Genomic DNA, 13,146 nt, shown 5'->3' with positions numbered 1-13,146 from the left:
TGCTGTGTTTCAGACTCTGGGTTTCAAATATTAGATAACCAAGGTTTACAAGGGCCCCCAGGCTCCCAAGAACACCATCTGGAGCACCCCTGATGGAGAAGTTGCCAGCCATACGTGGACCATGCTGAGCAGGCCATGTTCCCCTCTTCCCACCCCTCATCCCTATCTTCGCATCAATCTCCAATGTCCTTGACAACATCTTGTGCTATATTTAAGGTGTTTTTTTAAAAAAAATATTTGAGGAGTTCCATTGTGGCTCAGTGGTTAATGAACCTGACTAGGATCCATTAGGATGCAGATTCAATCCCTGGCCTCGCTCAGTGGGTTAAGGATCCAGCATTGCCGTGAGCTATGGTGTAGGTTGAAGATGTGGCTCAGCTCCAACGTTGCTGTGCCTGTGGCATAGGCTTGCAGCTGTAGCTCCAATTTGACCCCTAGCCTGGGACCCTCCATATTCTGCAAGTGTGACCCTAAAAAAGACAAAAAAATATTTGACAGAATATGTACATGATAATCATTAATCATAAATTCTCTGTAAGTTCTTATAAATACTCTACTAAACCCTTGTTAGGTAACCAAAAAAAATGTAAAAAATGTTATCACATAACTTGACATCTTTTAAAAATATGTGGAGTCGGGCATAATCTTAAAGATTTCAATTGCGTCAAAAGAATTGTGACAGTTGCTTTTGTCAAAAAAGGGGATGAGTGACTGGAACCTCCCACAGGAACCTCATCCACCCCATCTGCTTCTTAGTGACTTATGCTTGTATCCATGGTTCCTCCAACCAGAAGCCTGACACGCACACTTGACCACTTGACCACACGTTGGTCCTTCAGGTATTTGAACAGTCCTGATCTTGGGTGCCTGCTACTTCCCTTCTTGTTGATTGCAACAATGTTCATAATCTCTAATGCTGTCTGAATGAGACAGGCTTGGACCCAGGGACGGGACCCTTTGTTGCAGTGGCTGCAATGCTCACACCAGGACAAACATTTCCTGGAGCAAAAAATACAAAGAAACTGTAAGGGACTAAGAATAACTGTGTACATGCTGTTGAGGCAAATTATGGCCAAGAAGATACAAAAAACCTAAAACCTCAGCTGCCACTTCTGAAGAGCTAAGAGCAAAAGCAGGGTGTTGGGAGAAAAAGCAGAGTACTGCACCCAATACCACTGAAGGGGTGGTGGGCCATCCAAGCCACCCCTCTGACCCCACCCCTGGATCTGTTCTACCCTCGCCCCATATAAGGAACCAGCTTGCCTCCCTCACAACCAGGGATCCAACAAGCAAAGGAGACTATTGTTTGTATTTGCTCCCCTCTGTTGCTGCAGGGGCCCCAGTAAAGCCTTGCCTGAATTTTCCTTCTGGCCTCTTAGCAATTTCTATCCATTGAGGAAGGCCAAGAACTCAGGTCAAGCACAATCATGCAACCTCTGATCCCAGTGCATCTTAAATGCAGAAGCATCTCTTGCGTGGTGAGCATGGGGCCACAACCTCTTCTTGACAAGGAGACTGCTTCTCTGAGTGTGGACCAAGCCAAGCCAGTTCGCTGTCACATATGGACCCAAGACTTTTAGCTGTGGTTCACTCAGGGCTTGAGGACAGTGAGCTATTTGGGTCTGTGAAGGCCAGGGAATGTTCTGGGCCCTCAGCTCTGCCTCAAGGGAGCCCTAGATGGGCAAAAGCAGCCACATAGGCCTCCTGTCAGCCCCCATCTTGCCAGCTTCTTCCTAAGCATTGACCTTCACTGCCACCAAGAGGTCTCACCTCAGACCTCCTTGTCCTTCTCCTACCCCTCCCCCACAATCTCTCCTTTCCCACCCTGGCCTCTCAGAGGGACTATTCGAGACTCCCATTTCCTCCTCCCTCTCCCACAACATTCCAGTTTTATCATCTACGTCTATATATGCATCTGTTGATTAGCAACTGTGTGGGAAAATGTCAAGTAAAGTTGATTCTCCTTATTCCTTGTATGTTCTACAAAGTCTCTTTCAACAGTGAATTAAGGAATATTGAACCACTGCTCCTCAGAGACATATGGACACATAGCTCACATAATCTATCCTCTTACAAAGAGTTCATCTTTGTAGATTTTACCTTCTTTATTTTACAACACGGAACACTGGGTTCAGAAGTGTTAAGTGAATTGCCTGGGGACACTCCACTAGCAGGTGCCAGAGTTGACACTTCCTTTCAACTGGCCCCAGAGCCAGAGCTTCTGCTCTCACTTTCCTGGCTCCTTCTGTTTCTATCATTAGTCATCTCTGCCTGAGAGCCAAGACCAGGCAATGATTGTCTCATTCAGCTTCAGCTAGGAACACACCCATCAAGGGATTCAATCCTTTGTTTTTTTTTTGCTACTTGAGCATGTCCACCAATAAACACAAAAATGATGCAAGCATTGATTTGGGGGTAACAAATAAATTGTAACATGTAGTTGGATTCGCACATATGAAATCTGTAAATAATCAGGATCGATTGTATTTTAGCAACAAAGGAAGTTTTTATATATCCAGAATCACCTGATTTCTTAAGAGGGTTGAAGCAGCTCTCACAGGGTCAAGTGCATAGAGTCAAAGAGGATTTAACAAGATAGCAGGCCAGGCCTTTCCAGGAGATTCTGATGTAGGCCAGAGATATGACTCCTGTCTCCCCAGCATCACATATCACATAGCTTTTCTAAGGAATGGTTCTTCTCTTTTAAAGCTCTTTTAAAGGCAAGGTGAAGACTCTTGTAATTCCCCTGGATTTTATTGAACTCTAGTCCACATGGCAAAACCCCTGAAATCTCCATGGTTTTCTATGTGTTTTTTGCTTATACAATGGCCTACTTTTTTTTCCCTGTATTGCCACAGATGCTTCTGAATGACCTTCCCTGTAGCTCTCTGCCATGACCTTGGGTCTTTAGGGAAAGGGCACGCTTTCAAAGTTGGCAGGCCCATCTCCATCACCCCTCATGGGGTGTTACACTTCCGAAGTCTTCCATGTGAATGACTTAATTTGATTTTCACAGAAGCTAGGGGGACAAAAGGCAAGGTGAAGACTCTTGTAATTCCCCTGGATCTCAGGGAGCCCAGGTCTGGGTTCTCAGAGGAGCCTGTGACACCCATTGCCTGGGCAGAAGGAAAGTCAAGGGTCCTCCACTCCACTCCACCAGGGTGACGACACAGGTGTGCCTTAATCTACTGTCATGGTAGATTTTGTGTGGGGAAAGGTCTCAATTGCTAAGGTTTTCCCTGCAGCCTTGTAGCCTTAGAGGCCAGGGTCCTGGAGTCTCAGAGCTGCAAGAACAGCAGCTCCTAATCTTTTGGTTTCTCCATTAGCCCAGGCCTAGTATATTAAACATCGTCACTGATGAATTATTCATCTTGAAGCATGATCATTAGCTGTTATTAAAATAAAATGACAACTCTGAAAAAAAATAGATTTAAATTAGTAAAAAGGATATTTCAACTATGGGCCACTGTTTGCTCTGAAAAAGGTAAACTAAGTAGATGTGAAAATTTACCAAGCAACAGTAACTAATAATCATGAGGCAGGGGAAGCTGGCAGACCCAGGGACAATAGGCTGTTGCTTTACACATTAATGCACCTGATATATTTGTCCATTGTGATGTCAAAATGCAAATAATTCATGAAAGCAAAAGCCCGTCCTCAGTCTTTATTCACATTCACTCCCACCTCCACCCCAAATGCAATGGCTGTTATCAATACCCAGACTTTCCCTGTGCTTTTCTAAGCATGATGTGGATGCATACAAATGTGCAGATGAATGATATTAAAACTCATTTGAGAACCAATCCACTCTGTGCAGATGTCCTGCTAGCGAATGGATAATAAGAACATGGTCGATGTGGGCAATTTACTGTGAAAAAACAACTCTCGGTCTACATTTGACTGTATTTACCAAGACTTTGCTTCCTTTTGAAATTTCCTTATGCAAAGAAACATTTCTTTCAATTACTCATTGTGGGAAAGGGGGAAAAAACCCAACAACAAACGATTTTCATACCCATCTCTGGTTTGCTTGAAATATTTGAAAAAATTAATGAGTGTTTTAAAAAGTAAATTAATGTGGATAATTAAGTCGATATGAAAAAATCAAGTTTAGATAATATTATACAGACATCTCTCCCTTCCTCCCTACCAAGCAATGGGCCTTTTTTTTTTGGTCTTTTTAGGGCCACGCCGGCAGCATATGGAAGTTCTCAGGCTAGGGGTCGAATTGGAGCTGTAGCTGCTGGTCTGTATACATCACAGCCAGACCAATTCCAGATCCGAGCCGTGTCTGTGACCTACACCACAGCTCACCAGAACACCAGATCCTTAACCCACAAATGGGGCCAGGGACTGAACCTGTGTCCTCATGGATGCTAGTCAGGTTTGATTCCGCTGAGCCACTATGGGAACTCCTCCATCACTTTTCCATCCCTTTTCAGGTCGGAATGCACAGGCTTTCCAGAGGCCTGTAGGGTGTAACTCCACCCTACATCCAGGCTGGGTTGGCTCACTGCTGCTTACCTGGCCTGTGCTTCTCCAGGCAGCTCCCAGCACTAAACTACCCGCCAGCTCTCCACCAAGTAAACCTACCTGGTCCTTTCATTAAAATACAGGTGGGGACCCAGTAAGCTAATTTATGGCCCTTTGTTCATGGCCCCTGCTTCCCCTTTTGTTTATATTCATCTCTCTCCTTCCCTGCTTCCTGAAAGTCCTTGAAAAGCTTTGTGCTCGTGACCTATGGAGGTTTCCAGATTCCCAGGGGTTGAATCTGAGCTGTAGCTGCTGGCCTATACCACAGCTCGCAGCAACGCCAGCTCCTGAACACACCGAGTGAGGCCGGGGATTGAACCTGTGTCCTCATGGATGCTAGTCAGATTTGTTTCTGCTGAGCCATGACAGGAACTCCAATTTTTTTTTTTTTCAAGCCATGGGCTTTAATTCCCCAGGACTCTCTCATCCCTCTGCTGATTGGTACTCCAGCTGTACTTAAGCCTGGTTTGTGTGCACAGTAGGACAGAATGAGATGGGTAGGTCTGGTCACTTGGCCTTTTTCATAAAAATGTGTGTTCTCTATTTTTTTTTTTTGGAAGTTCAATTATACGAATTGAATTCTCATCTGTAGAACATTTATGGAAAACAGCTTTTTTTCTTTTTTTTTTTTTTTTTGGTGTGTGTCTTTTTGCCTTTTCTAGGACCGCTCTTGCGGTATACGGAGATTCCCAGGCTAGGCGTCCAATCTGAGCTGTAGCCGCCAGCCTATGCCAGAGCCACAGCAACGAGGGATCCGATCCGCGTCTGCAAGCTACACCACAGCTCTCGGCAACGCCGGATCCTTAGCCCACTGAGGCCAGGGATCGAACTCACAACCTCATGGCTCCTACTCGGCCTCGTTAACCACTATGCCACGACGGGAACTCTGAAAACAGCTTTTAAACCAACTTAATTTTTTCCCCTCTCTTATTTATTTATTTTTGTAAAGTTGCGGAAAAAGAGGTGAAGAAGGGTTGCGCCGGGGAGCTGAGCCAAGGCCGACCAGGTCAGAGCGCGGAGAGCTGGAGGTGCAGTGGCTGCAGCTTCAGCCTCAGAGCCTGTGGCGTCTAAGTGGCCAGGGCTGCTTCGGGAGAGAGGCAGAGGGCGGAGGGCGGGGAGCTGGGGGTGGGGAGGGAACCTCGAATCCAGTCCGGGTTTGGCTTGCAGCTTCCTGGCAGCGTTCAGAGCTCCGGCCGCCTGAATGGGGATGTAGAGGCTGCGGCATTGGCGGCAGTAGAGGCGGCCGCGGAGGCAGCGAGAGCAGGCGGAGAAGCGGAGCGAGAAGAGCTGCAAGACCTTGTTCCCCGAAGCCGGGTCCTGCGTCCCAGCCCTGACCAGCCCGCGCCCAGTTATGCGCGCCGCCTGCTGAGTTCAGGCGCCTCACGCTGCGCCCTCCACCAGCCGCACTGCGCTTTGCTCGGGGGTGATTAGCTGCTTTTTGTGGTTTTTTAATTTGGGCCGAGGGGAGGGGGAGGAAGGGCAGGTGCTGCAGGTTCGCCCCCGCCCCTCCTCCGCCTCTGGCCAGCCTCGGCGATGTGACTGCGGCTCCGACCGCCGGGCACGGCGGGTGGCGCAGCTGGAGCAGAGCGCATCGCCCGCGGCTGTGCCCAGAGAGGAGTGCAGCTCTCCGCCCCGCCCCTGCCCCTCGGCCTGGCGGCGGCGGCGGCAGCGGCGGCAGCAGCGGCGACAGCTTGGACACTCTGAGAGCCAGTAGGTGTCGGGCCACGGCCCTCCCCCGACCGCCCCCCCCCCCCCCCGGCTGGAGGCTGGCCCCCTCCCCTTCCCCGCCTACTTCCCTCTCCTCCCCCGCCCTGTGCGGGGCCGGGGCGGGAGTTCGCCGCAAGCTGGCGGAAAGTTTGGCGGGCGGGCTCTCGCGAAGTTCAGGTGCGGAGAACCAGGGACGGGAAAGGAGGGGTACGGGTTTGGGTGGGGCAGGGGGGTCCGGTGGCCGGAGCCCGGGAGCCCCGGCAGCTGAGAGCGCCAGCTCGGCGGATCGCTCGGTGGCCTCTGCTCTACCCCAGCGTCCCCAAGCCGCAGTCAGCTCTGTCGCAGATCACTGAGTTCAGACAAAAAGAGGGGTTTTAGGGTTGGGGACGGTGGCTTGGGCGCCATGGATTGGGGCTGGGGCTCCGCCTGCGGGCTACTGTCCCCTCCCCAGGTCCTGGAGCCTCTTAATTTTTTTTTTTAATGAGGAGGAGCTGCTGGCTTGTAAAATCGTATTCCTCCTCTCAAAGAAGTATTTTATTTGTAACATGGTTTTAAGCAAGCAAGGGGTATAATTATTGCAAAATTTAAAAATTGGTTATAACATGAATATTTGGATAGTAACACACCATTTGGGGAGATTGAACTAATGTACTGCAGATATTCAACTACCATGAAGCAGTACTAGGACCCCAGTTCCTTACTTAATTACAGGATTTAATTCTGAACTCCAGACACCATGACTTTGAGAAGAATCTTACATTTCTGTAGCATGTAAGGTTCAACTACAAGTTTTCCCAGTGATATTTCTTGAGATTTACTCTACCCTTTAGAATCCTTTTACCTTATTTAAAAGAAAGAAGGAATAGTCACCTGGAGAAAATATAAAGATAATGCAAAATGACACTCATTAGTCAGTGGCTACAGTATGCTTGTCATGTCTTCCTTCACATTTAAATACTGAACATTCTTTCCTTCTTCCTTTTATTATGAACATATACCAACTTTGCATTTTGAATGAGCCATGTCATATTACTCTGTTAATAAAATAAATTTATCTCAATACAAAATACTTCTTTGGAATTCTCTTATGGTGCAGCGGGTTAGGGATCTGACACTGTCACTGCAGTGCCTTATATCACTGCTGTGACAGAGGTTTTATCCCTGGCCCAGAAATTTACACATGTTGCGGGTGCGGCCAAAACAAAAATAAAAACAAAAGAGAACCAAAAAACCCCCCAAAACCTCTTTTTCCCCTTTTATTCAGATCAAATCTAGTTTCATGTATATTAGTGACAAATTGTGTTTGATATATATCATAGAGTAGCAATTAAAAACCTAGACTCCTTTGAGGTCCTAATTAAAAATATTGAAAGATTCATTCTCTTCTCTTCCACTTTGGAAGTGTGTGGAACACTTTTGACAAGTTGGTTTTTTGCAGCTTTTTATCTTTTAGGGCCACACCTGCAGAATGTGGAGGTTCCCAGGTTAGAGGTTGAATCAGAGATACAGCCGCCAGCCTCCCACAGCCCCAGCCAATGGGATCGAACCCATGTCCTCATGGATATTAGTCAGATTCATTTCCAGAGCCACAACAGGAACTCCCTTTTGCAGCTTTCTAGGAGCATCTAAGAAGCCCAGAGGCGATCTGGGGCTTTTCTCTTCCAGGCAGATGGAAGAGGCCCCCTGGAGTCGTTTCCTATGTATTGCAGCGTTACAGCCATGCCAACATTCCCATTCATCTATCTCCTTTTTATACACAACATCACAATAATCCAGGTGGAAGAGTTACCTCTTCGCCCCTTTGTTTAGATGTGGATTGTGGTAGTTGTGTAATTCTCAAGTGGAAATGTTATACATTGTCCAGTGGTACTAATACAAAATTAAATCATTATTACTGTGTATGTGCTATCTTTGTGGAGCACCTAAAGAAAATCTTCTCCTTAATAATCTGAAACAAAAATTTCCACCGTATCTTTTGATCAGAATCCATAACCATGGAATTCTTAGACTAATTCTATTCTAACCCAAAATAAAGCAACCATCCTTCTTTAATAGAACCGTTCCTGTGTTTCACTGGTAGTTTGGAATAGCAGTTTTCTTCAGTAGTGGCAGTCATCAGACAGCATATTAATATTTAATATTTCTTTTATTTTGGCAAATCCTGAGGACAAGCTGAGAAGAAACTCTCCCCAGCAGGTATTAGGGAGGTGGGCATCATCTTATCATCTATTTTTTGGGGGGCCCAGACATAAATACAATCTTCCAAGGAAACAAATTTCCATGGGTAGATTTATGATAGAAGTTTGTGACTAGCTTAAAAGCATCAGGAAAATTATTTACTTGCAATCTACTCCTTAATGCAATGTACAGTCTGAGCATTTCTGAAGTAGCCAGGACCTTTTATAAGTGACCCAGTGAAAGTGATAGGGTTTTGCCACTGTAAATTAGTCCCCCCGCCCCCCGGGAGTTTGGCAAGCATTTCATCATTAACACCGAAAAAACCTTTACAGGGTGATGACACAAAATTTTATTTATTTTTAATTTTTTATTAGAGTATAGTTGATTTACAGTGTTGTGTCAATTTCTGTTGTACAGCATAGTGACCTAGTCATCTATCTTAGTGACCTAGTCATCTATCTATCATCTATACTTATATATACATTCTTTTTCTCATATTATCTTCCATCATATGCTATCCCAAGAGATTGGATATAGTTCCCTGTGCTATACATAGGACCTCATTGTTTATCCACTCCAAATGCGGTAGTTTGCATCTACTAACCCCAAACTCCCCATCCATCCCACTTCCTTCCCCCTCCCCCTTGGCAACCACAAGTCTGTTCTCCATGTCTAGACATAAACTTTCTTTTAGGTTGAATATTGGGAAATGGAAGATGAAAACAATAGATAATTTATAGAATCTTTCTGTTGAAGAAAATATCAGATTAGAAAACTGCCTTTAGGAGTTCCCATCATGATTCAGTGGTTAACGAACCTGACTAGTATCCACAAGGACCCAGGTTTGATCCCTGGCCTCTCTCAGTGGGTTAAGATCCAACATTGCTGTGAGCTGTGGTGAAGGTCACAGACTCAGCTGGGATCCCATGTAGTTGTGGCTGTGGCTGTGGGCAGCAGTTACAGTTCTGATTAGACCCCTAGTCTGGGAATCTCCATATGCCTCAGGTGCGGCCCTGGGGGAAAAAAAAAAAAGAAAAAAGATTTCCTTTAAAAAATATCTATTTGCAGATCTTATGATTCTAGGGCTGATGACAAAACTCCAAGTTGCTCACTTTCCTCTGTTTTTCTTCCTGTTACTGTGGTCAAAGACAGTGGCCTTTGCAGGAACCATGATGAGTGCTGCCTCTGGCTGAGCCTTTTTCCCTCCAACATCTGGGACAGGGTGTGTGTGACATCTGAATGGGGCCCTCATCCCCCCCCGCCCTCAGTAAAACAAGAACACAAACACCACGACATCCTTGACTTTGCCTGAAGTAGAAACACAGGAGGAGCTCATCTCTCTGAGACCTATGGCAGAGGTTTGCAAGGCTTTGGTAAGATGTTGAAAATAGTATTTTAAAAAAGAAGACTTCCTAGGAAAATGCTCAGGTGGCACACCTGGCTGCACCTTGGTTATGTATATTAGGTCCCTTGATTTAACTCTGTTCCCACGGATATTTTTCATGTCAAATATGGGAGAGGAATTGGATATCTTGCTGAACTTAGTTGATGGCTTTCCAACTAGCTTAACAATACGATGGTTCAATAATCTTTGGGGATCTTCATCCATTCATGTGATAAGGTTAGGTACTCTAAATTTGGGTGACTTCATTTTTGCAGGACTCATTTTACTCATGTATATTCAAGAGAGTGCATCTAGATAAAGCATAGACTGTAATCAATGTGCATGTCTCGTTCAAGAGAGTAAATAGTGGAAGACAATCTGAGATGGGGCTCCAATTCTCAGAGCCACAGTTTTGTGCTTCCACAAATAGCTGTCTGTGTTTTCATCAGCCTGTCTTTATTCATCATCGAGCATGCACCTCCTTGATACATTTGATATCGACATAAAATGTGACAAGATAAATCATCAATGTGTATTTTCTTCTCCATTTCATCATGAGTTGTATTTCCTTTTCCCATCAGAATCAATTTTCTGCATTTCTTAAAGGAGAGTCTTTTGACAAAAATGTGAATTATTTATAGGCTGCTGAGAGAGAGAGAGGATTTCGCCCTCACTTTGCTGAAGATAAAATTCCAAATCATGAATGACCAATCCCATAGTAGCATCAGTTTTCTCAACGTGGTCTTTATTTTCATTTTCCTCTTGGGCACATCAGGATGAGCACGGCAAGTGTGCTTCTGATTTTTGTTTTGTTTTCTCTTATGTGAAAAATCAAAGTCTAGTTTTCTTTTCCATTAAAACACATTTTTCTTTCTTTCAAGTTAGAGATAGTTTGTAAAAAGACTCTTTGGGGGACTCAAGAAACAATTTTTTTTTTTTTTTTGTCTTTTTGCCATTTCTGGGGCCACTCCTGCGGCATATGGAAGTTCCCAGGCTAGGGGTCTAATCGGAGCTGTAGCTGACAGACTATGCCAGAGCCACAGCAACACGGGATCCGAGCCGTGTCTGCGACCTACACCACAGTTCACGGCAACGCTGGATCCTTAACCCACTGAGCAAGGGCAGGGATCGAACCCGCAACCTCATGGTTCCTAGTCGGATTCGTTAACCACTGTGCCACAACGGGAACTCCCAAGAAACAATTTTTTTAAAGTGTAAGTAAATGTTGTAAAATTACAAAGATATCATTTCACAAAATGAAACAAAATGAGGAACTTTTAGAATAGTAAAGAGTAAATTCTATATATTCATTCTGCTAAACCCAATCAAATCATACTGTTAAATTAGCTTAATTTACAAAATTGTACATTTATTTGACTGAGCTTTAGAGGGCAGACAAGAGTCAACTAATAATTACCCTCTTAATGAGCTAAGAAAACAGGCTCCAGTGAGTCAGAATAAACAATTCCTGAGGTGGTCTGACTCAGTGGCATTATACAAATCTTTTCCAAACGTAGCCATTGTTGTAATTAACCTCTTTACAACATAATTCATGGTTTAAGCTGTGTGAACAGCAAACATAATTTTTTTCATCATGTAGGCCTCTTGAAGTACTTTAGGATTTAGTTCTTCACCAATAAAATAATAATGTATAAGGGTTATATTAATGATCTCTGGAGTCTTACACCAGGGTCTTGCCAATATTCTCCCAAACTGTGAGGATCCCCTGTTGTGTGCTCTCAGGGAAATGTAGCATGGTTCTGTCCTTGTTTGACTCTTCAGTGAGTGATGTGCTAAGAGGCAGTGCTTTCAATAAAAAGAAAAGACCCTCATACTCTATTTTGTAGTCTGCTCTTCAGAAAGGCCCTTTTGTAGATATGGTCACTCAGCCCATCTCTTCCCTTCCCTCTACTGGAGGGAGATTCCTGGTGTTACTTTTTAACTATGGCTGATGGTAAGTGTACCACAGTGACTGACCTTCCCCCCACCCCACCCCAATTAATAGGAAATATATGGGTACATCAGTTTTTTCCCACTGCTGTAACCTATGAACCAAATGATATGGAATTGATTAATCTCAAAGCTTAATTTACTATTCTTGAAAGTCTCTTTATACTTGAATCACTTGATAGAGGAGACATAGTGAGAATGCAGAGTAGATAATGCAAGAAATGACACATCCATTGTTAACAATGTCCCATGAAAATTGCAGAGTACAAAATGCCTTAAAAGAACATGATTAAAAAGGGGGAAAAAAATCTTAGGAATTCAGATTACTCCAGGAAAACTCACAGACTCCTTTAGTATTGCCATCCCTCTTCTCTTTTGGTTACTATTTGCATGAAATAGCTTTTCCCATCTTTCACTTTTAACCTATTTGTGTTTAGATCTAAAGTGAGTTTCTTGTAGACAGTCCGTAATTGGATCATATACTTTTAAAAAAATCCTTCTGCCAATTCTGACTTTTGATTAGAAAGTTTAATTCACTTAATTTAAGGTAATTGCTATTAGGATGGATTTACTTCTGCCATTTTGCTATTGGTTTTTTATATGCTTTATAGTTTTTTATATGCCTGCATTACTGTTTTCTTTTGTGGTTAGTTGGGTTTTTGTTTTTGTTTTTTTGTCTTTTAAGGGCTGCAGCCGCAGCGTATGGAGGTTCCCAGGCTAGGGGTCTAATCAGAGCTGTAGCTGCTGGCCCACGCCACAGCTATAGCTATGTGAGATCCAAGCTGCATCTGTGACCTACACCACAGCTCACGGCAACAGTGGATCCTTAACCCACTGAGCGAGGCCACGGATTAAACCCACAAGCTCATGGTTCCTAGTCAGATTTGTTTCTGCTGCGCCATGACAGGACTCCTAGTTGGATTTTTTTTGTGAGGAAATACTTACTTTTTTTTCTCATTTCCTTTTCTATATATTCCTTAGATATTTTGTTTGTGATTTTTTGCAGAAATTACATTTAACATTTTAAAGTTATAACATTCTAAGATGAATTTATTCCAGTTTAACTTCAGTAACAAACAAAAACTTTGCTCCTTTAATGACTCTTTTTCCACCCCTTTTAGTTGTTGAAGTTACAAAATTATATCTTTATAGATAATATGCTAAACATATAAAATGGTATGATTGTTACTGCATTAGTGTCTTAAATTATGTAGAAAAGAGAGTGGGGTTACAGATCAAAGTTAAAATAATACTGTCTTTTAGACTAATAATTTGTTTAATGCATACTAGTCTCAAATCCTCTCGAAAACAAAAAGTGAAATTACACATTATCATTACACACTATCGTTACAATGATACTAGCTTTTATAATTGTTCATTTATTTTCCTTTACT

Source organism: Sus scrofa, chromosome 7, assembly GCF_054392235.1.
Source record: "Sus scrofa isolate SSC_HxYL_T2T_F1_AM1 chromosome 7, Sscrofa_HxYL_maternal_Yorkshire_Landrace_v2.0, whole genome shotgun sequence".
Classification (NCBI taxonomy): Eukaryota; Metazoa; Chordata; class Mammalia; order Artiodactyla; family Suidae; genus Sus; species Sus scrofa.
This window is presented reverse-complemented; position numbering follows the sequence as displayed.